The 25,679-nt window shown below is 32.4% G+C and overlaps 1 long non-coding RNA gene across 19 annotated transcripts; it reads right to left on the bottom strand.

Moving 5' to 3' along the window:
- Positions 1-13,319: 13,319 nt before the first annotated feature.
- LOC103494981 (uncharacterized) lies at positions 13,320-25,447 on the bottom strand. Of its 19 annotated transcripts, XR_007820003.1 has the most exons (10): positions 24,731-25,435; positions 24,108-24,237; positions 23,925-24,021; positions 23,257-23,365; positions 19,262-19,663; positions 18,259-18,367; positions 17,482-17,544; positions 17,262-17,392; positions 15,697-15,830; positions 13,320-13,721 (listed from the first exon to the last, which is right to left on the bottom strand). It is a non-coding gene; the product is annotated as an uncharacterized LOC103494981 (long non-coding RNA). The 19 variants fall into 19 exon arrangements; XR_007820000.1 differs by having other exon boundaries at positions 18,259-19,663; positions 23,105-23,365; positions 24,731-25,446; XR_007820005.1 differs by adding an exon at positions 23,105-23,174 and having other exon boundaries at positions 19,262-19,685; positions 23,925-25,433.
- Positions 25,448-25,679: the final 232 nt, after the last annotated feature.

Genomic DNA, 25,679 nt, shown 5'->3' with positions numbered 1-25,679 from the left:
AGCTAGACACTTTAATTTATCATTACACTCCCATTTTTTTTCATTTTATGTCTAATAAATACACTGATAGAAGCTAAATTCACATGCATGTCATGTCCCTTGTCCTTGTACTAATTAGACAATTGACTTAATTTAGCATCATAACTAGTGTTTTCCTATGGTCGAACTCTAAATTTACCATTATTTCTACGTCTTTATAGTAGTAGTCATAGGATTTAAGTAAATAGATTTTCGAAGTGAGGATTAACGACATCTCGCTTTCGGTCATGTCAAAATACTTATAGACCGTTTAGGTTATTACTTGAACAAATTTCACCCTAAATACCATTCAAGTTTCACGTAAATTAACCTTAGAATTTGTTTATTGGATTAAATTATACAAACTTAAAATTTAAGATAAAAATTACTTAGTTAAGAATCAATAATAATTTTAAGCATAAATATTTGAAAATAGAGTAATTTATAGTTAGAAATAACTCATTAGTATATTGAATAAATGTCATATTAATTACAATTGAAAAGTTAAATCATTTTTATAATTAATTAAGTTCAACCTCAGTAATTTTAATTTTAATTAAATAATATAAGAAAATATATTTTAATAAAAAATAGATTATATAAGAAGTGAAATTTTTTTATGAAAATATGATGTTAATAATGAATATTAATAAAATATACAAAAAAAATATTGAGACATTTTCGAATATAGCGTAATAAACCAATATATTTACAAAATATAGTAAAGTTTCAGATTCTATCAATAATAGATATCAAGTATCTATTAGTGTATTTAATAGATATTTATAGACTTCTATCAATATTTATCGTTGATAGAATTTGATATTTTGCTATATTCTGCAAATATTTTTAGTCGTTTTGTCATTTTCAATAATTTTCCAAAAATACTTATAAATATGATATGTTAACGGTACTATGAATGAACCAATAAAATTTAATCACAATCAATAATGGAAAATTGTCAAAATTTTACAAAAATATAATAAAACTTCATATTCTATCAATAATATACACTGATACACATCGATGGACTTCTATCAATCTATATCATTAATAAAATTTATAATTTTATTGTATTTTTAAATATTTTAGTTTATTTTGTAATATTTAAAAATGTTCCTTAAATAATTATATCTTTATAAATAATCATCAATGGCAATCTAATCAACATTTAGTAATAATTTTTTGTCGACATTAATATTTCCGCATTATCATGAGTTCGATATTGACGCGAGGTGAATTGTTATTTTTATTATATTGTAGAAAAGTTTACAAAACATAAAAAATTAACCAAAAAAATCATTAAGAAAATTTCATGATTTTGCTACAATTTGTAAATAGTTTCAATTTATTTGCTATATCTAAAAATGCCGGTTCAGTTAAATACAATTAGATAGACATGTTAATGTGTTTAAAAATAAAAAAAATGATTATTTACCATTTAAATGTTTTTTTTTATAATATTTCAATAATATCCATCGATATTGGCATTGATATTTCATAAAAAAATTTGTAAAAGCAAGATCTTGATATTTCTCGACATCCACGTTATAAATCGTTGGTGCTCCTAATCAATTATTATTTTTTAACATTGAATTTTTGTTCTCACTAAATTTAACTAATGTGAGTTTATAATTAGAATTTTTTAAAAAAACATAAGAAATCAGCAAAATATTTACACTGTATAGAACAATTTTGAAAACGAAAAAGCCCACAGACCCATAATGAAAAATACAAAAACCGCCCTAGCCAACACACGATTAATCAACCATACGTGCACATGTAATTCTTCTTCTAAACGATCATGATACACGATCGTGTAAGTAGTATTTAACACAAGCCACACACACATATGTAATTCTTCTTCTAAATATCGTGAATCAAGATTGTTTAGATATTGACACACAATCGCGTACCAAGATTTAAACGGTGATGTACAAAATCTAAACGATCTTGGTACACAAAGATCATTTATACTTAGTACAAGATAGTGTACCAATATCGTTTAGTTTTGGTACACAATCGTGTACCAAGAGCTAAGTGATCGTGTATCAATATCTAAACGATTTTTGTTTAAGATCGTGTACCAAGATCTTTTATATTTGGTACACGATCTTGATATATTTGGTTCACGATCTTGAACTAAGATCGTTTAGATCTTGCTACACGATCGTTTAGATTTAGAAGAGTAAATATACGAGAGATGATGAAGATCATTTACCAAGTGGGAATTTAAAGAAGTGAATAAAGGAAGAATAAAATATGAGAGATGATGAAGGAAGAAATTCTAGAAGAGAAAATGAAGAAATCACAAACAAGAACAAGTGGGAATACCAAGAAGAAGAAGTAATAATATGCAGAAATTAATAATATAAATAGGAGATGAATAAATTGCAAAGAAAAAAAAAAGTGATGTATCGTTTACAATATTCAAGGGCAAACTTAGAACTTACAAAAATATCATGGGCTTTTTTTATTTTGTTACATGATCGTAAATGTTCGGGTATTTTGTTATATTTATAAAAATTAACCTTTTAATTAAATATTTTTAAGATAATTCATGTAATTCACGTAAGTAAGTAATTTCATCCCTTTAATAAATTTTTATGGAAAAAATATGTTAATTAAATATTTTTATAAATGAATATTGCTTTATTAAAACATATATTTATATTAATTTTGTTAAATTAATATTAATATTAATTAATTGATCAAATAATTAACTATATTTGAAATTAAATTATATAAAATGAAAATCAAAAGAATGAGGAAAAAGAGAAAACATCTAATTGCTTGTGGTAGAATTGTCCCTACACTTAACTTCGAAGTTCCTATGTTGGGTGAGTTCTCGAAGATTTTCCTAGGATATAGGTGAGTAAAGACGCATGCTGAAATGACTCGTGTTGGTTTTTTGGAACAACTATTCACTCTACTAAGTCTTTAAGGCAAGTAAATATGAAGTTGTCAGATCACAGGGAATGTAGGGGATGCAGGGAAATGTCAATTCCAAATCCTGGTCCGAATCTTGGGTTTGGGGTGTTACAAAAAAAAAAAATTCAAGGAGGGGTCGACGATTCTCTTAAGGAAGAAGATGAAAGCTCAAAAAAATAATTTCTTTTTTGATTTTTATAGTAAGCCACAAATTTCTAGGGTATTAAATACCTCAAACCCTATTTTCCTCTTTTACTTCTTTCTTTTCTCCAAAATAATTATTTTTATACCTCTAACAATAACCTTATGAGAAATTTTGAGAAATAGAACCTTTTTGGTTTTATATTTCAATCAGTTTTAGAAAACTCGTTACTTTGTTTCTCTCGAGGTCAATCTAGATTGGGATCGACCCCGAGATTCTTCTCAAATTTTAAAAAACTATTTAAAGGAAATTTCTCTGTCTCTCTCGACCAAGTGCGTCACTGAGATAATGCATTTTTTTTTTAATTTTGGAAATAAAGACAAAGAAGTCAAACAACGAAACTTTGGATATTAGAATAATATTTGCTTACAAACTTTTGTTCCTTCAGAGCATAAGCAAAAACAACCTTAAAAAAATGGGGATTGTTTGTCGCTTTACAAGGTTCATTAACAATGTCGTTCTTTGGATGACTGAAGGAAGCCATGAAAGGGAGCTTTTGTTTAAGAAATTCAAGTATTCTTTTCTGAGAACTAAAAATCTTATTTATTAAATGTGTACCGAGGGAAAGATGGAGCAATGTAATTAATGAGAAGCTTGGGTGTAATTAATGGATTAAGGAAAACAAGTCACTCACCTCAAAGTGGTAATTGCTGAGAAGCTCGTTTAAGAAATTCCACAATATTGTCCCAAGAAAACTAAAAATTGAACTTTAACCAATCTACATTATATTTGTGTTAGCTTTAATGAAGTATTTATGGTGTGTCTATCAAACAAGTCAACCAACAACCTTTGTGATCCAATAGACCTATGCTCAACACTCGAAAAATCTTTCAAACCATTATGATCCAACTGAATTTAGCTTGCTGAAGAAAAAGTTCAACAAATTTCTTCTATAAATTGACCAAGAAATAACTAACCCCTAAAAAGTGATGGAAAATCATCCACATTGGTCATCTTCTTTAATTTATGGCTAAGATATTTTTCTAAAAATGACTAAAACGTGTCTATGTGTTAGTTTATAGTTTCCATTTTAGCTTATTTTTTTTAACTAAGGGATCTCTCGGCCTAACCTTAGCCAGAGATCATATTACATAATGCTTATGTTCTTTAGATCAAGGGTATCTTGGGGCAATATTGTAAAATTTCTTGAACAAGAGCTCCCCTTCATGACTTTCTCAAGTCGCAAGAAAAATAACATCGTTAAACGACCTTGTAAAACATCGAACAATCCTCATTTCTTTAAGGTTGTTCTTGTTAATGCTCTCAAGGAACAAAGGTTTTTAAGCAAAAAATTATTCTAATATCCAAAGTTTTCTGTTACGTTGTTTGTCTTCTTTATCTTTATTTTAAAAATTTAATAACACTACAAGAGACGGGGGTACACCCGACGCAAAAAAATGTAGGGGAAAGTTATAAAACGTTAGAAAAGGATATGCCGATATTTTTCATGGCATCGGGAATAACGTCGGGAGAAATGAGTCAGGAGAGGCATTCCCGACACTATGACATGCATCAGCCAAAGTGGCGGCAGGAGTTTCTCTCTCGCGGACCTTATGCCGATGCATGACGCGGCGTCAGGAATGCCTCTTCCGACGTTTTTTTTCCGACGTCTTTTGTGCGTCGAGAAACCCTTTTCCGACGCGTCTTATGCATCCTAGTCCCGACGTTTCATTGCATCGAAAATTCCTTTTTATATATTTTTTAAAATATGTAATTTTTAATTTTTTTTCCCTAAAATATTTTTCTCAAACATTCACAACGACATTCGGATTGCTCAAATTTTTCCCAACGTTTTGGATTAAATTAAAACAAATTCAATATAAATTAATAAATTAAGAAATTCAAATACAAATTAAAAAAAGATTTAAAATTAATAATACGAATAAGTTTAAAAAATATTAGTAAGTTTAATACAAAAAATGTAGTTCTCATAATATAAAAAACCGCAAACATAACAAAAAGTCTCCCAACGAGGCGCATACGCGTCAGTCTACACCTTCGGTCCTACAATGATATAAAAGTAACTAAGTTTAGTACATATATCCTTATGTTCACTGTATACTATCATTGCAAAAACTTAAGAATAACGAGAACATACATACGTACCGCAAAGCTAAGGATCATGTAGTGGTCCTTGCTATACTCAACTGGTCCTTGCTACGCACTGTAGGCATCAACGTGAAACTTGGCAAATTCTAAAAATTGGGTCACTCATTGTCTATGCTCAAGGGAGAACTTATTTCTAAGTTTCATCCAACCCTTGTCCATCGTTTAAGTCCCTAAAACATAAATATGTTTGATTAGAAACATATCTCTCTCACTCTCTCACATCCATAACTTACTCTCTTGAATTTTCACTATTTTTCAATAACTAACTTCAAATTACAGAGGCTACCATAACTACATGATAGCCAACACAACCTAATTATTAACAACAAAATACTTCAAAATCTTCGCATCCTAGAAACCCCTCCAAACTACAGAGGCTATTATAACTGCAAGATAGCCAACATAACCTAATTATTAACAACAAAATACTTCAAGCTATCCTACTACCACCCCTTGAAACCATCCCAAACAGAAGCAAAATCAAAACAAAAAAAGGCTACCATAACTGCAAGATAGCTATCCCAAACAGAAACAAATTCAAAACAAAAAAAGCTATCATAACTGCATGATAGCCATCTCAAATCAACAACAAAGATATTTAACACAAATAGGCTACCATAACTGCAGAATAGCCAAAACAAATCTTAACACACATATTACATTTTCAATTCAAAACATAAACCCCCCTTCAAATTTGAATGCAACCATAACCCTCCCCATTCAAATTTGAATTCAACCATAACCTCCTAAAAAAATTTCAATTTAGCTAGTAACACCCTTCAAATTTCAATTTAGCTAGTAATCCCCCCTTCAAATTTCAATTTAAGCATAACCCCCTTCAAATTTCAATTTAAGCATAACCCCCTTCAAATTTCAAATTAACTAAACCCCCCTTCAAATTTCAAATTAACTAAACCCCCTTCAAATTTCAATTCAACTGTAACCCCCCTCCCCTTCAAAATTCAATTTTATAAACGCCCCCCCCCCCCCCCCCCAATTCAATTTTAAATTTAACTATAAATCATAAACTCTAAACCTTTCAAATTTCAATTCAACCATAAATTACACACATTTTATACAAAAATACATTTAACAAACAAAAATCTATTCCAAAAAAAAATCCTAAAACGATTTTCTTAAAAAAAAAACCTTAAAACTTATATTTAAACTTACCTAAGGTTGCAGACGGACGGTAATGACGACGGAACAGACGGCAGCGAGCTACGGACAGCGACGAGTCTTCGTTTCTCTCTTCTCCCTTGCCCTTTCATTTTTAGTTCTGTGTAAAACAGAACTGAAACGTTTAAAAAGGGGATCTCTCGATGCAACACGAAAACGTCGAGAGATCCCCTTTATGGCATCGAAAATAAGGGTATTCTCGACGCTCATTAAAAGGTCTTTTCGACGCGCAATAGTGCATCGGAAAAACCCCTTATTTCCGACGCCGTTTCCGACGCACTATGCATGACGTTGGAAATAAGGTGTATTTTAAATTTAATTTGGCCTTATTTTCGATGTCGTTTTGGCGACACGTGCTTGACGCATCGGGAATACCCTTTTTTTTACGCCACTCCCGACGCATTGTGCGTGGCATCGGGAATAGGGTTTTCTCCGATGCGGTTTTCACGACGCTCTGTCCGGCGTCAGGAATACCCTTATTCCCGACGTTCTCTGTGTTGATGTCCTTTTTGGCGTCGGGAAAGCCCTTAATTCTTGTAGTGTAACAAAACACACTATGTGAGTGACGCACTCGGCTAAGAGAGACTGAAATTTTTCCTTCAAAGAGTTTTTTAAAATTTGGAAAGAATCTTGGGTTTATCTCAACTAGGATTGACCCCGAGAAAAATAAAATTATGAGTTTTCTAAAACTATGCTCCTTTTAAAATATAAAACTGAAAAGGTGCTAATTTTGTCAATTTTCCAAAAACCCTCTTTATATCTAATTAAATATATATACACAAATATATATCTAATTTCTTCTCTCTTCATAAAATAAAATATTTTCCAATAATTAGTTATATATATAAATACATACATCTCATCATTACTTTTTCCCTCAAATTTATGTATTATCTTCAATTAAATAATCGTAACTATAGAAGTCCTCCCACTTATCAATCAATCCCAACATGGTCTAGGCCATTCATAACCAAACGATGACTGAAAACAGTTTGCCTAAACATGAAAAACTGTCTAGGTGTTGAACATCTTCTTGATGTTCAATAAAATTTTTAGCTAAATAAGAATAATAAATCAAATTAGCCAGAAAGTAGTCAAAAAATCAAATTTTAGATACCACGCATCTACCAAATAAACAAAAATGGGCAATGAAATGTAGAAAATATCACAACAAAACAGAAACATTATTGACATACAATGTTGTAAATCTTGGGGCAAACTGGGAAATCTCGATCGAGATCAAGTTTTTCCCATGAAGAACTCGAGACATTTTATCGAGTCTCAAGATTGGTGTAAACTCCGGATCTTAGGAAAACTAAAGTCCTTTGAAGTAATAAGAAGTTTATGTATTGAAGGGAGTTAAGGATAAAAAGTGCGTCATGGTTATCGGGAAAGACGAAAATTTGGCTAAGTGTTAAGACTTAAAGAGAAAGACATTTAAAGGTTATGTTGGTGTTGAGTAAGCGGCCAAAAGGATGGAAATAACCTCTAAATGAGTGTCACTAGGCATTTTAGAGTTTATCTTGCTTGAACTTTAGGTGGTCAAAAGAAGGAAAAAAAACCTCTAAAGAGGTTAGTAGGCGTTTTAGGCTCAGCAAAGTGACTAACACATGAAAGAAATACATTAGGCAAGAAGTGAACCTCTAAGGAAGTGTCTTTGGGCGAGGGGCTCCCATATTTAGGTTATTTTGACTCTTGAGAGGTTAGGCAAGAAGGCTTGGCAACTTGGAATTGGGCGAAAAGCATGTCACGCGAGAAAAGCTTGGAGGTTAGCATTGCACTGAAACTAGGCATTTGAGCTTATCAAGGGACATTGGGCATTTTGGATAAACGAGATGATGAAGAGATGGAGTCGGTGAAGTGCTTTATAAGTGTCCTTTCATATGCTTAATCTAGATTTCGGCTAGTAGGAGGTGTAAATAAAGACTAATGAGGGGATCAGAATAAATGGGTCATTTTGGATGAATATTTCTCCAAAACTACTTGTGCGTCTTGGCTGAAATTACTCTCAAAATATCAAAAATTGAGTCTAATTTTTAGACTAGGTATGTCAGACAATTTTTAGCAAAGGAAGGTTGAGTTTGAGTTGAAGAAAGGAAGAAATGTCAGATTTTGGGTGAATTTGAGCAACGTGGATTTCCAAAAGGCTACAGAGCTCATCATTTTGAATTAGGAGCTAAAATTTTTAGGTAAGAAAGTTAACACATTTTTAAGCATTTTTGTAGAAGAAAATTTCCTCAAATAGAGTTCTGAATTTTTAGTGATGAACTTTCCAAGTTGGTTTATGTTTTTGGACGAAAAATGTTTCTGGACATGTTGGTGGTTGGCCGAGTGAAATGGTAAGTTAGACGAAATAGGGGTGATGTCCTGGGAACAAAGAGGTTAGTGTTCGTGAAGGTTGGTGTTGGACGCACAGCCTGCGCGCAAGGCGCGCGTGCAGCCAAGACAACACACGAGAAGGGTTGTGCGAGATGCCAGACACGCGCCCAGGGTGAGGCGTGCGAAAAATCTCTTGAGAGGTTAGCATGCGAGCAACCAAGCCCAACGCGTGCAGCCAAGGCCCTGCCCCCCACCCATGCATGCCAAATAGTGTCATGAGGCGTTTTGAGCAGTTTTCAGTTGTTTTTGGAGTTTTTAAGTACACTTTTGATATTTTCTTGGTAAAAAGAAATTAATTGGACTATTTTACCATTATTTTAATACAAGAGAAGATCGAGCAAGTTTATAAACCAAAGATTTGAGCTTGTATCTTTGACTGAAAAATGATTTATTTAAAGTGATTTCAAGCATGGTTCTTAAACTAATATTATGAATTATTTATCTTAAAAGTTTAAATGATTTATGAATAGTTTTTAAGCATGTTATTGTTTAAAGTATTTATTCCATATTACTATTTATTAAGGAAATGTTTACTGTTTACTGACAAAATGAGTTTAAAGTTTATGTAAAAGGATTCTTGAAAGACATTAAAGTTTAAGGTTTACGGTTTTACAAATGTTTTTTTCGAAACCAGGATGTCTCAAAATTACCCATTATAGGGCAGGATTATAAAATCACCCATTTTGGGATAGGATTATATATTACCCATTACAGGGCAGGATTGAAGTTAGTATTGAGTAATCTCTATTACCTCGTAGGAATAGATGGAGTTGGTATATCGAGTAATCTCTACCACCTCCCAGGAATAAATGGAGTTGGTGTCGAGTAATCTCCACCACCTCCCAAGAATAGATACTTGGGTTTCGAGGAGGAGAAGCAAGGATTTTTGTTAAACCATTTCTGAATGTTTTGAGGTTTAAACTTTCATGTTATGATTTAGCATTTACTATTTCAATGATTTATGCATTATTATTTCTAAAAGGTTTACAAAAAGTTATTTTGAAAACTATCATTCACTAGGCTCGTTTAGCTCACGCTCTTTAAAATATTTTCACACTTTCCAAGTAGAGACTGTGCCCTCAGAGCCTGAATCGCTGCTACTTGTCTACTGAAGGGTGTCGTTTCGTTATTGTACGTGTCTTATGTTCTGTTGGTCTTCGTGGTATCAAACTTAGGTCTTAGAAAGGTCGATTTTGGGTATTTAAATAAGGTTGCTTTCTGTCTATAAAACTTATATAAAGTTTGTTTTAATGGAAAAGGTTCTACTCAGTTGTTGTTAAAAAGCTTCCTCTGTCGTTCTCAATTTAAAGGTTTAAGGGCTTAAGTTTAAGAGTCAATTGGTGTCATTTTTTAGTGGGCGATATCGGTTGGCTTCACATGCCACGCCTCGGGCTAAGCAAGCAGGGTGCTTAGGGGGTGTGACAACTAGTGTTTTTATCACCATTATGTATAAAAACTTAGGATAGTTTCGATCCACATATAACCCTGCGATCTATATAAAATGGAGGTAAAAACTCAAGAAAAAGCCAAAACTCGAGACACTTTCAACAAATCTCATTGCTAATTTATGAAATCTCTATCAAGTTTTACCCTAGTTTCGTTCGTGAAAGGTAGAAATATCCACAAAATCATTACAAGGTACATGCAGAAAACATAATTTTTTTTTTTTTTTTTTATAAAAAAACCCAACTTCAAATACCATAATTTCTCGAATATAAACTGAAGTTTCTAACTAAAATACTAAATACAAAAAATAGCTAATGAAATACCACTTCAAAACGAAGATTAATGTAGCGGATAAACGTTTGAAAGATGCAAGTCACAATCGAAACAATCGAATTTGGGAATAAAATGAAGGAGAAGTCGGACGAAGTGAGGACCTAGTGTGATTTCAGTAAGGTAAAAGATTTTTTCAAACAAAGGTAATTTCATTATTTCATGTCATTGAGCTGTTTGAAATCCTAAAGTTTAAACTAAATTTCAGGCTTGATCTCAGACGAGAAGGATGGAGAAGAATAACTTTGACATCTTTTTAAAAAGTGTGCTATTTTTCGAAAAGTGAAACTGAACCGGTTATTTTAGAGAATTTGTGTGTTATTAATCAGAGATGTTTAAGGCAAAAATTGGTAGTTTAAGCTGAGAAATATTATCATTTAGTGAGACAAGAGAATATACACCCAATGTATGTAAAAGAAAAAGACAGTATGATTTAATTTAAGTCAAGTCCGCATGTGGAAAGGAATTAGAGAGTAGACAGGTGATGATATGATGAGAAGAGGATCCACTAGATTACAAGTGGGACACGTGTCGACACCCCAATAATATGAGGGTGGTTTGACCGCTGACTTTTTTCTCACCACCATATCTGAGATCACGTGCTGAGTGGACGGGCGGCCGGAGTGACGCGGTCAAACTCCCGACCGGCGGTGTGGCTCCCAACCATTTCCATTATTATATATAATTATATATTTATCCAAAAAAGGGTTCAGTAATTAATCGTTTTATTTTTTCATTTTCAAAATGCAATTAAGACTGAAAGCCATTTAATATGAATTTTTAAGAAATTAGAACTGGAGGTGGAGAAGTTGTGGGGTGAGAGCTGGTGCACCTACACACCGGTAGGCCCGCACTTATTGGCATGTCCTGCTTGATCATTTCGAGAGATAAGTGAAAGAGATTTCGAACCAAATTGTATTACATACTTTTTCTTTAAATTACTTTTTAAAACATTAAAATTATAGTTGTATTGTGATCAAAAACAGCCCCTCTTTATACAAGATTTTTTTTCTTTCTTTTATCAGATTGTTATTATTAATTGAATAATTGGATGCATTTTCATTTCTACATTTTTTGTGCATTGCATCCAGTTACTCAAATATAAGTTATCTATGCAATAAACTTTTTCTTATCTATGTATCTATCCGAATTTGAAAATGGTTCATGAAGAGGACGAGCGCAACTTAATATCCACGAGAAATTAAATTTAACCTCTTGACTACATATATGTCATTTGAATTATAACGTAATTTGTCAAAGAGAGTCATTATTCAGTTTAACATTTAGAATTTAAAAACATGTGATATGAAAAATTTAAACTTTTAACCTTTTTTTTCAAGCTCATATATATCTTATTTAGTTGAGTTATTGGTAAATATAGTAGATAATTTAACTAAAGTTACACTATAACATTAATACATAAATATGTTGTTCGAAACATTTTGGTTTATGAAAATTAAGCCTACAAACCATACTTGTATCGATTAGTTTTGAATTTTGAGTTTTAGGTTGTATGGGGTAGGGGCATAAATGTAGATCTTTGACCATGGACTTGGAGACAGTTGAGTGGTTTTTATTTTTAAAGAAAGAAAAAGTTGAGTTGGGAGTGTGATGTTATAATATTGTTTTATTATTATTTGTTTGATTTCAGACATTATATGAAACTCAAAGTGGGAGGAATTTTGATAACAAAAGATAAATAATAATTAGGGTTTCAAAAAGTAATGCAACAAATCTTAATTACACATTTCTTCGCTATCCCATTAACCACGCACTACCCATTTTCTTACCAAATTTGGTAACCATTTGCACAAAGTGGAGGGAGAGAGGGGGGGACTAATTGCCCATTACCCTTTTCTTTTTTTTTTTTTCTTTATCATTTATTTATTTGAATCAACATGATTTGGTTGTCAATTTTATTTTATGTCTCTCATCAATTTTGAGTAAGTAATGTTAAGAATCATAGAACGGGAGAAACCATGACTTGGAAATATATGGTATGGAGTGGAATTACAGTCTCTATGCTAATAATTTTATTAGTTAAATTCAAAGAAATTAAAAAAAAAAACAAAAAAAAAATTAGGTTTGCAAATTATAACTATTTTCATGCAATTCAAATTACAGTCTATCAATTATTCCCTCAAAATTCTGCTAAAGTAGCAAGATTAACCTTCAAAGTCATAATTCCTAAACAGTAGAGAAATATTAACCAAAGGATTTAGAAGAGAAGATGAAAAACAAAAAGTTTCTAAATATTAGAAGCACTTTTAAATTAATATTTGAATCCCCACCTATAGAAAGTGTAATTATATATCTATACATTAAAAGTTAGAAGATAAACATAATATATTTTGATCGCAAATAAAATAGAAGTGGTCCATCCAAATTTTGATGTTATCAATTAAAGATGTATGGGATCAATAAAGGAAGAATCGAAACCAAATCGTTAAGGAAGGATTCCTGCTCTCAATGTGTGAAGAGCGAAGAGACTATTAATTAATTTCTAACATTAATATTTATAAACTAAAGATTTCCCAATTTTGACTCTCTTTAACATAATATATGTATCTTTAGTTTTATGGCTTTGTGTATAAACAAATGCCTTATTCACATCATGAATTACCATCAAAATTCGATTTAACTTAATGTTTAAAACTCAATTTAACTCAATTATAAAAAAAAAAAACGTGTTACAATTTTTAAAATATATCTAACACAACACATCTCATGAAAAGAGATACATGAATTGTATAACATAAGCCAAATGATATACATAAAGTTTAACCTCAAAACAAATGTACTACAATAAGAGTAACTCCTAAATATTATTAAAAATTTGCGTCCGTTCAAGATGTCCTTCAAGTACATCATTTTTAGGTTGAAATTCAATTTATTTTCCGACCAAATACCTATTTGATCACCTCTATGGACACTCTAAACCAAAAAAAAGTTGAGAGGGTTTCTTCATCTTCTCGCCGCAAGGAAGGCTTTGGGGGTCGAGTTTCACAGTTCCCCACTGGGAAGGGGCACAAAATCATGGGTTTCACACAGCCATTTCCCTGGGCACATACAAACTGAAACGTATCTTTCAATTCATGGCAGATTCGAGGCTCTCTCACCTTTTAACCTGCTTCAATGACACTTCACTATGATTATTATCCATACAAAAAGCAAAGAAAAAACAAACTAATGACTTTAAACAATCATATTCAAAGCAGAGAAATAGTGTGAAAAAAACGAAACATATTGTGAATTTTTATCCAACTTTATATACTAAGATTTACTAGTAAAATTACTAGAGGCTGCTGGACGCATAATCAGGTAAAATCAATTTCTACTAGGGAACGAAGCAATGTCTAACCATCATTATATCAATTACATGTTTCAAAACATATTCAGACAGAAATAAATATCAATGAAAAGTAATCCGGACTTTTCTGACATCTATTAAGATCTCTATTTACAAAGTAAAAAGATCCACTAAATATCTCTTTTGCCCCTATTATCATCCCAATCCTAAGTTTTAGCATCTTCTCCTTTCTTTTCTTCCTGCAACTTCGATGAAATGAATGAATGAAACACCAAACCTCTTAAATTACCAATTGACTCAAAAGCAATAAACTATTGAGTATAGACAAATTTAATATTATAAGTCAATATCCCTTCACTTGTGAGCTAGAAATATGAAAAATGCACAAATGAAAAATCAGTGTTTAAGATGGTATCAGTGCATATGATCCAGGAAAATCTAATGTTCAAGCCCCTGAAATGTTATTTTCTTTCCCAATTAAAATTGATTTTTACTTGTAGTGCATTATTCATGTTTCTAACCCACATGTGAAGGGGAGTGTTGAATCATATAATACTAAATTTGTTTTTACTCACTAGCTTAAGCTTTTAGGTCGAATCAAATTTAATATTATATCATTCAATACCTCTAAATACAGAGATCACATTGATATTTTTCTTCCATGTTCCAACAAACTCTTCGTTATATTCTTAATAATGATTTTGGTTTAGTTACTATGGTTATAGTTAGGTAGATGAGACAACAATTACTGTATGACATACACAATGATTGAACTAGAAAAAAGTATATCGAAATGGGGTATTTTAAAAAGAATATTATTTTTTTAAGAGAAATTTTATAGCCCAGTGCCTATGGAATGTTAAATATCTATATCACTCTACCCCATTTAAAAGTTCAACTAACCCTACATGAATTTTAAATCCACTCAATGAAGTATTTTCACGGAATATTTTAAACATATAACCTAACTAAAAGAAAAAGAAATACCTACTTAATTATTATCGCATGACACTTCAGATGCCATAGAATCATATACCAATTTGATTTTAACAACATTATTATGCAGGAACTTCATAGAAATTTTTTAGAACTATCCGGAAGTAAGAAGCACAAATATACATATGAGACACAGGTATGATATAATACAAACATTTTAATACATTATTTTACTTTTTTTTTTTTTAAATCTAGGACACAACATAGAAGTGAGACTTTATTACAATTAAAATATATAAGATTTCTATACGAGAAATATGTTTAAAATTGACAACTTTATGCATTTTATGATTAAAACATTAGTTTAATTAGTTTTTACTAAAAGGTTATTATTTTTTCTTATAGTCTATTTACTATACTTTATATAATTGTATATAGTATACTTAATAAGTGCTAATAAGAGCTTAACTCAATTAAGAGCTTAACTCAATAGCATCTAAATGTACCAGAAACTAAGAGGTTCTTGATTCAAATCCCCACTCCAATTATATTTTATTAACAAGAAATCAATGTAAGTTTAAGAAATGTTAGGCCTTATATGCTAGCCAAGCCAAAGTATCCAACTCAAACACACTGGCCAAACTAAAGTATTCAAACTGTAGTCAACAATTGAAATTCTTTCGGTGACATGCAATCAATTCAAACTTGGTATGCAACTGCAGAAATGTTCAATCTCAATTAAAACCAAAAGAACAGAAACTTAAAGTTGGAATGCATGCATAATTCTTCTTTCAGTAAAAAAGAAAAAAAAATCATAATAGGCTGATCACATACTCGATTAATTTCTGCTGCTTACCAATCTCTTTTCATCTCTTTCAATTTTCATGAAGCTAATTTGCCTCATATCGACACGTAATTCGTTCCATGCATGTTTTCCGCCGACAAAAGGATCATAAACAGCATTATGGCCTGCCTCCCCAACCCAACTACCTGACATTAAATAAGTAAATGCTAACTGTATCTCAAAGCTGCCGCAGAAAGTAAGTTCCCCTTTAAGAGATAGTCAAAAGAAACTATATATATATATATATATATATATATATATATATATATATATATATTATAAATTAAGAACCATCTTTCTCCTAGAAAATTAAAATAAAATGTCACACTTTTATCTTTTCCAATTTCCTAAAAAAAAAAAGCTTCACTGTGTGCTTTTCATAACGGATTTGTAATACCACATTTTGTGAAAATGCACAGTCCCATGCCAAAACTGTCCCCAAAGATATATGATTAACATTAAGGTTACAGTGACTTGAGAGGTTATCCACGTGTTTATGGTGAGGAACTAACAAAAAGAAAAGCTTCCAGACATTGTCAAAAATGGAATCATGCATTTTTTTTATTAAAGGAGAGCTTGACATAGATTAAATACTAATGCTGAACAACATCTAAATCATAAAGCACTAATTTTTACCACAAGATCAACTTCCTTTAGACAGAATGAATATCGAGCTTGTTAGTGATTCTTTTCTTATAGCATTGTTTTCATTTCATATTTACCAAATGTCATCTTTTGTGAGCAAAGTGAGAACATCCTGCATTTAACTAAATATTCATTTCATTCAGAAGAAGTCAAGCTGGGGAATTATTGTATCCAGCCTCTAGTAAATTAGAAAACTTCATAGGACAAATTATTGTCCCATCAGACTACAGTATAAGAAAAGTGAAAAACATGACAGAATATTAGTATTAAAGCTAATTTAAAATCAAATTTCTTTAAATAAAAAGTATAATAGGATTTAGAATCTAAGATAGTTAGAACTGGGTTCTAGCTGGACTCAGCTATTTGTTCATCCAACGAATGGTGTCATTAATCAAACATCTTATCTCTTACTTTATAAGATATCATTACTTTTAAGCACTACATATTTCTTCAAGAGAGGTTCGGATTAGATGTGATTATGGAACATTTTACCAATATTATGACGCTGTTTCATAGATAAAAAAATGGAAGTCAGAGCTATACGACAATAAAATGAAAGTCAGAGCTATAATTATGACTTCATAGGCCAAACCGAAGGCCAACTAAGGAACACTTCCTGATTAGGTAAGAAAAAAAACCATTAGCAAGTCATTGTCGATGCTTCGTAATATTAAATAAATTAAAAAAAAAAAGGAAGAGACAGAAAAAGAGAAAAAGGAAAAATCAGCCAATGGGTTTCTGTGATTGAGGCCACAAATCACATGTTATCACCAATAAAATGAGTTTTTAAGTTTCTGTTGGTCGGCTACTTTTGGAGGCCAGGATTAGATGGCTAGTGATGTATAACACTTTGTGCCCAGGCATATAACATGCATTTTGATTATGGTGTAGCATGTAGCAAAGGATAAACATTAATTTAAAAAGAAAAATACCTGACATGATGGCCCAAAAAGAGATTTAAAAATCATGAAGATGACAAGAAAGGGTTTTATGATTCCACAGCAGCGATTTTCCATCGCTAAGCTAAGTGCTTGCAATTCATATAAATATTTGTTTCTAGTTCCTACAAAAGCAAATTCAAAGCATCGACGTGATTAGACCTTGAAGTTTATATCCAATACAAAAGAGCAATATGGCTTCTTAGGTTTCAACCTTTCAGCCCATCGCTTCTTGTCGCTTGATAGGATAGCCAGTGGGTCCTTACAGCACGAACACCTGTTTGACCACAAGTACGCAAGAAAAGTATCTCTTTTAGATTATGATAAAAATCATGTATATATTATAAGAAGGGCATATTAAACCTTCCTCTTTTTTTTTCTTTTGTGGGTTTCTCTTTCGCTCTCTCTCTTTCAACTTTTCCCATTTCTTTTCTTGAGAAAATGGAGTGACCAGTGGATAGGGATTTATATGACATATAGAGAAGAGGTAATGGTGGGGAACATATTCATTCAGCAGTTGAAAAACAATGTACCTAAGAAAATATGTTGAGAAACAGTGTTGCTCTGTTCTCTTAACATGGTTAGGAATTGAAATTGAAAATTAATAAAGTTTAATGAGGGTTCGAGGATCATATATGTGCTATACAGTATTACCAGTATGTCTGGAAGAGTAACAGAACAAATATACATATAATATATAGATATATATATAAGCATGTTTTCCCTTTCAATTGCACTGTGTTTGACCGATAAATATTTGAAACTGTGCTCGGTTGGTGAGGTGGTGCAAAGAGACATGGGGTATAAGAGAGAATGATGGCCCCATTTCAAATGCTTCTAAAAAGAGAGGAAAGTGGTGTGTCATGTCTCTACTGTCAACCCCTATGAAAGAATGAAAAAGGGCTGCATAATTATGTCTTCTTAAGCATATTACTTTCGGCCCCCCCACTCCCACCCTTCCTAATTTTATCTCATAAAGAAGTGGATGTACCTAAGCACAACTTAAAAATGCCCCCACATAGTCTTTCTTCTGTGAACTGAGCAGTTCATCCGTGTTCATCTAGTGTAAGGTAAAGATTAGAAGTACCTAGACAAGAATTCTAAATACAACATCCACTATTAGTTCGTCAAAGTATTTATAATAACACCCAATGTTGAGTCCTTTCACAGGCCACATCGTCAAAAATAAACTAGCACAATAAAAGCAGAATATAAATGTGCAAGAAACTTATGTTTTCCTCTGCATGAATTAAACTCATCAAAATTTAAAGTAATCTAAGGCAGTAAAAATTGATGTTCAAATGACAAAGGTAAGGATAAATATACCGAAAAAACCAAAATTGCTCAATAGATAAAAAGAATTTGAATAAGCAGATTTAATTAAGATAGTGGCAAGACTCTTGAAGGGAAGCAAAAATCAATTTCACAATTAGTAAATGAGGGACCCTCTATCCTAATAAGAACGGTTGACAATTTTAACGGTCTATGTAGTTCCAACACTAGCACCCTGCGACAGAAACTATAATTATAGGCAGCAAATAATGTCACTGTTAGATTCTTACTCGGAAACAGTGCATCAAATAAACTATTAGAAAAATGAATCTTATTCAGTGACTCTTAGAAACCAAACCGGAGGGAGAACGGGAAATGAAAGATTAAAAAGATATAGATTCTTTAATCCTCAGAAGACAATAACTTCCTAGAAAATGATTGTGCCGTAGGATCTCAAAACATTGAATTCCAAAATTGTTACACGATTCTTAGATATAATTATTAAACAGAAGCGCAAGACGCAGGGATGGGCCGTGTTGGAGCCCAATGTGGAATAAAAACCAGTAAGAAGGGAAAAACAAGGCACATGAAGAAACTTGCAGAAACTTTCCATGAGAAGCTTTTGCACTAACGGTAATTCACGTCTACACATAGAGGAAAATCTAAAGGTGACAAATGAAGAAAACAAAGAAATTAAAGAAATGCAAAAGCCAATAACTTACACAATTTCTTTTATTTGCATGTCTGTACCGCGATTGCCATGCCATGCGCAACCAATATTATAGAATTAAAACTTCACATTTCTTTCTCCATGGAAAGACCGTCACAGATGAACAATAAAATTCAAGTTGAACTACTCAATCCCTTAGCATCACTATTCTGCTGCAACCGATGGATCATATTAGACCAAATAAAAAAAGACGGTCTATTAAAAGCCTGTTTATATCACTTGATTTCTCCAGAGAAGCTAATATCGTAGGCTTGCAGAACTCAATCTATCCGAAGAACTACAAACTTTTTGCATCCATGCTGATATCGAACATCTGGGTAGGTTCACATTCCTTCTAAGCCTTTTGTACAATTTAGCTCGACAGAAGTTTAGGAAAGGTTGCAATTGCTTCTACCTGACCAAAGTAAATGATAGCTCTGTAAAAATGCATCAAAAATTCAAACAAGCTGGATTAGAGAATATACACACTTATAGAGAAATAGATATCAATATATATTTTGTAAAAAGTCCTATTCTCTTCTACGTATTAGATCAAAAAATAATTCACACTGTAATCTCTTTACTACCAGGGGGTATGTTATGTAAAGGAACAAATGTACTACACGCAGAACAGCAACTGATAAGACATAGCCGTAATATGTGCAATTTTCCAAGCAATTTCCTTTGCACGTACATGATATTATAAACTTGTTGAATGAGGAGTTCAAGACAAACTGCTAAACAGGAATAAGAGAAATATCTTCATCTACACCGGGGATTACAAATGATATGACAAAAAAAAAAAAAAAAAAAAAAAAAAAAAAAAACTTCAACGTTGACATGATGGGATACTGATTTGGAATTTAAGATAATGGAATTTGGAGAATCTTCTTATATTTTTCTTTGCTATAGCTTTCAAAGAGTCTAACAAGAACACAGCTTAGGATTTACATCAGAACGAATGAAAAACATGAAAAAAACATGAAATAGACAGCACACTCTTAGACAGATGATAAGGACACCGAAGGGACTTACTACTAGTTTACTGGATAAAGAGATAGGATAAAATTGATAATATCAGAAGAAATAACACAACGTCGTCCCTTTAAAAAGTTTGACCAAATAATTTTGGTCAACAGTCATATTAAAATTTAGAAATGGAACACTAATTTATTGACCCCTAACTAAAGAATTGATGCAAGAGGATAATAAGGGAATAAGATATACTCGAAAAAAAAAACACAAACAATACAAACTCACAATTCCAAACAATTTCTATAGCTTTAACATTTCGACTCTAAAAGAATAAATAAATCATAACTCTAATCCAACCATCACAATGTAACAAAACTGTCTTAGAAATCTTTCCATCTCCTTCCAATTGCAATACCAAAAATACAATAATGACCTAACTTGAACAAAACTTTCTGTAAACTGTATAATTACGTCCTTAAGTTCTACATACCAAATCTATAACAACAGCGACACAAATATGGTCAATAGTTTGAAATGTTGTGAAGTGCTTGAGCATGCGAAAACTTCCATAGCACACATAAATTCATTACAGAAGTTCTTTTGGCAGTTGACACAATCAACTAAAATTTACAGTCACCTTACTACATTATCAATTTATTCCATTATGAAAGCTCAAGGAAATTACCTAAATCTCATTGTAGAACTTAATGAATGTAGTGCGATCACAATAGGCTTGTTTTCAAACTTCTAATAGAATTTAGGACTTGGATTAAACCCAATTATAGACATGTGTACGTTATTTTAGAATTATAATAAAATTTACATGGTAGCTATAAATAAGGAAGAAACTGTTAGACTTCTTCATATTTAATATTAAACAACTTTAACATTTTCAACCTGAAAGATACAGGCATCTACATTAACACGGAAACTTCCATATAGATCATTAAAACCCCTTCTACAAGATTTCTGGATGCTATATCAACACCGGAACTTCCATATAGTTCATTAATTCTAGAGAGACAATGTGCGCCACAAAAGTAGCATCCTACAAGAACGATGCAAGGGACATGGACAATTTACTCAGAAAATTGAGGAAAAGAAATGGAGTTCTAACCCAAAATGATTCCAATTATGGTTACTAACTTACTAAACATAGAAAACAAGAAGTTTTGGGTTAGAAGTTTCATACTTGTTCAGAGTCCATTTTGAGAGTTTAATACGGTGTAATCCATATTTAACATGAAGCACCAACCTTTTTCCTTCGGCAGGTTTACCACCTTTTCATGACTGATCTTCAATTCAAACAGGATAAATAAGGCTAATTATGCTTGCATTATGTCTTCAGTTTAAATACATATACTAATCCAACAAACTAGACTTTAGTTTTTCTAAACTAGAACTATTTTGGGGGGAGACGGGATCAACCCAGCTTCACGAACATCAATGTGAGGTCAAAATTCAAAGATTAGAAGTCTATCCCATTAGGGGAAACAAACAATTAGAGAAAGCAACAAAAATTTTAAATCAATGGCAACTTCACATTGAATATCTGCTACCACTTTTGCTCAATACAAGATTCGGTTTGTTGCATTCTAAGAAGCAAAGGCACTATCATGCGAAACAAATACGACACAGTACAGATACGACGACACATCAATTTTTAGAAAAAGTAGGACACGACACATTGGGGACACACTATTATTTTTTTTTTCTTTTTCTTACAAAAGTAAACATATGTATGCATATTTTGACATATTATGAAATATTACCTTTAAGCATCGAAATAACAGTCATCAATTCATGAAAAGAAAACAATAGATAAGACGGCCAACATCATAACATTGTTCAAAACCCAATAAGTTAGTAATTAGTTTAACACAACAAAACTACAAATTAGAATCCAACAAGCCTTCTGCATATTTTCCTCAAGCTACAAGACAGAATCAATTAGCTGTTGCTCATGGGTTTGAGAGTCGGTGTATTATGCAATTCTGAGGAATTGTGGTTAAAACCCTAGAATTTCAAACAATATGGATTGAACACTGAACCCTAATGGGCTTAAAAGGGTCAAAGTAGCATGTTCTACATTATATTTTTCCCCCCTAAATTTTAGCAGATTGCTTGTCCTTCGTGTATCCATCGAGTGTCTTAACACGTTGAAAAATAGAACTAATAAATAATAATAATGGACACACCAGCTGGCATGGGTTGGACATGTGTGGGTATCCATCGAGCGATAATGAGCCATTTAGGAGTGTCGTGCTTTATAGGTTGGGTTTGAGAGTTTCAGGACACTCAATTTTTGGTTAGATTCATCTACGATGTAGTTAATGGTCAAAATGCACCGAAAAGAAAGGGGGCAGGGGGGTTAGGCTTTTGTGTGGTCCTTGCCTGTCTCCAAGTTGCTGTGTCTTTGCAAGGAGAGCCGTAGAAGTGAACTATTTTTTCTCAGCAGTCAAGTCATTTCTAGAAGCTAGAATGAGCTTTCCTGATGAGTTACGTCTAAGCTAGTATATGACACATTCCCCTGCTGCTACATTGAACAACTCATTCTGGCACTCCTTTCAACGACAAACTACAGGTGTTGTGGTTTTGCATGGTTAAGTACTGAGATTTGGTTAGAGATAAAAGAAAGAAATTTTTAAAGAAATAGCAGGAGAAAATCTAAAAAAGGGCCAAACGTTTGTGCTCTTTTTGCTGTACTCCCTCCTATAACATCACCATCAGATGATTAACAGGTCAACATACATGGAAAAAACTACACTTGTAGAAACTAGAATCGACCTCTGATCTGATGCTATATTAACAGCAAAAAAAAAAAAAAAAAAAAAAAAAAAAAAAAAAAAAGAAGAAAAGAAAAAAAGGTACGTAAACATACAAATTTTTTAGAGAACTTTCACGTCATCTTAGTAGTTTAAACTATGCGACAAGCTAAGCAGCCTTTTGCCCTCGAGGAAAAAAAAATGGTTGTAAGTGTTAGAACATAACATAATTCCACCATTTGGTCCTCAGTAAATGCCCAAATCTCACCACTTGTGACATGGATTAACTTCAATAAAGAATTTTATCCACAGGAATGAGCAAATGAGCTGGAACATCATTGTTTCACATCATCTTCTGTAGAGACATCTCCTGATTCCTGGCGTGACAATTGAAAAGAAGGTCTGATCAATACACAAAGAACCAATGACACAATCTACAGTATAGATAACTTAAAATTGAAAATATCATTGAGCAGTGTACAGAAAACAGGATTCTGCATGAATTGTTGCATTTTTCAATGATAGGACATCATATAGACAAAAATTTAATTAGAAATGCTTCTAAAACTTTAAAAAAAAAAATCAAGTCATATAAAAAAAATTTTAAGCCTGTAATGTTAGCTTCCGTGTAGAATCAAGTCATATAAACCGGTTTTAACGGACTGTCTTTTTGATTCCCGTAGATCTTCCCTTTTTTTTCTCTTCTGTGTAGAATCTAAAGTATGAAAATGAAGATTTCACATTGATTTGAAATGACATTCAAACGAGTATGCAGTTCACCAGCCTCACCTGCCTTGCTGGTAATGTCAATAGGAAATCAGAACCTAGAGTAATAATACAATAACTCCAACGATCTAATTGATGAATTAGTTAAAACTTATAATGATTCTTCGGAAAAATAAGAACTCGAAAAGAATGATTGATATAAAATCATACCTATTAGCAGATAAAACCTTCAACAAATTTGATTGCCTCAACCGAACAACTTGTTAAGTACTTAAGCATCTTAGGGAACCACGCTCCAAAAAGTCAACTATTAGGGTGGAAGAGCCAAATCACTTAAGTACCACATTGATCATCCCATCCTAACCAATGTGAGACAAAGGAATCCTATACTACCTTGGTTCCTAAAAACTTTCCATGATGTCCTGATGGTACTTCACTTGGCCACACCCAATCAGAACCCTCCACAATTCCACTTCAAAACGTCAACAGCTGATTTTGATGCCATTATTAGGTACTTAAGCACCTTGAAGAACCACATCCAAAAGTTAGTTATTGGGGTGAGAGAGTCAAGCCTCTTAAGTATCACATTCGTTATCTCATTCCAATCCGTGGACAAAGAGATCCCATACTACCTTGTTCTTAGCACAAATTTACAAGAAGCTGAAAACAATTTTGAATGCAAATTTTCACAATTTAAGATGATCAAGCAGACCACCGGGACAAACTATACTACGAGACGAGCAGTTTGTTAGATGGATTCGCTGAAACTATCTTTATCTTTTAATAAAGTTCCCAAAAACATTAATTACCCGAGAAAAAAAAATAACAAATAATTAACATGCATGGAATTTGAGAAAGGTACATGGAAGAACAGAATCATATGCACTGACGTTGAGTTAAGCGTTTTCCGTACGATCGGCTTGTTGGGACTTAAGAAGTAAGAAATCGATATAAGAATAATTGAAAGAAGAAAAAGTGAAAGTAGGCCTGCAATGGAAAAATAATTAAAGTAACACCTTGAAAGCTACATGGGATCTGCTTGTATTCTTCATTCTGAAGGCGCTCTTTACCTGTTTCCCGGGTTCATCTATAGGGAAAGAAAAACCCATCAAACAAAAGAGAGTTAAAGATGAATGCAAATTCTAAACAGTACTTCCGGCCACGGTCTTTAATGAAGAGTATCGCATTAAAATATTTGCGGCCAAAACAGAAGAAATTCTCCAATTTTGAAACCGACGGAGGAGACAACGGTGGGGGAGAGAAAGCGGATACGGGAGAGGAATGTAAGTAGGAGGGAATATGGTTTTGATGTCCGTGCAAGGGTAGAGACTCGGCGGATGTAGAATGAGTGTTGACAGCCAAAAGGGGCGTTCGTGCAATTATTAAGAATCCATGCTTTGCTCTGAGTTGTGATCTTTTTATTTCCGATGAGACGGAATTATTTGGAGTAAGTATCACACGCGCTTTTGGGAACCGTGACATTCTTCTTATTTCTCTACTTTATCACATTACATCGCAAGTGTTGCATGAATCAGAAACTAGAGCTTGGTGAGAAATAAGCAAGATTGAACACCCATGGGAGTCCCCCAGAATTTCCGTTTCATAAGATTAATCCAAGAAAACAGTCTCTGTTCCGATGCTTTTCCTTCTGAAGGTGTGTTCTTTAGGTGATGACTTTGTTTGGAGGTCAAATGAAAAATGGTCTAGTTTTCAAGAGTAAATGAAAAGTCACATGCTTACTCAACATTTCGTAAATTTATTAATTCATTCTTGAAAACCATTTACACCCTCACAATTAAAGAAGGTTATTTGATGCTCGACATTTGATTCTCTATCCTTTACGCTCTTTATATATTATATGTTTCATGTTATACACTAAATACTAAATACTCGATCCTAGATACTAACTGTATTTTATGCTTTGACGTTCAATAATCCATATTTGATGCTCTACGTTTTATTTTA

Source organism: Cucumis melo, chromosome 4, assembly GCF_025177605.1.
Source record: "Cucumis melo cultivar AY chromosome 4, USDA_Cmelo_AY_1.0, whole genome shotgun sequence".
Lineage (NCBI taxonomy): Eukaryota > Viridiplantae > Streptophyta > Magnoliopsida > Cucurbitales > Cucurbitaceae > Cucumis > Cucumis melo.
Note: the sequence above shows the minus strand (reverse complement) of the source record. Positions and strands in the feature narration are given on the sequence as shown.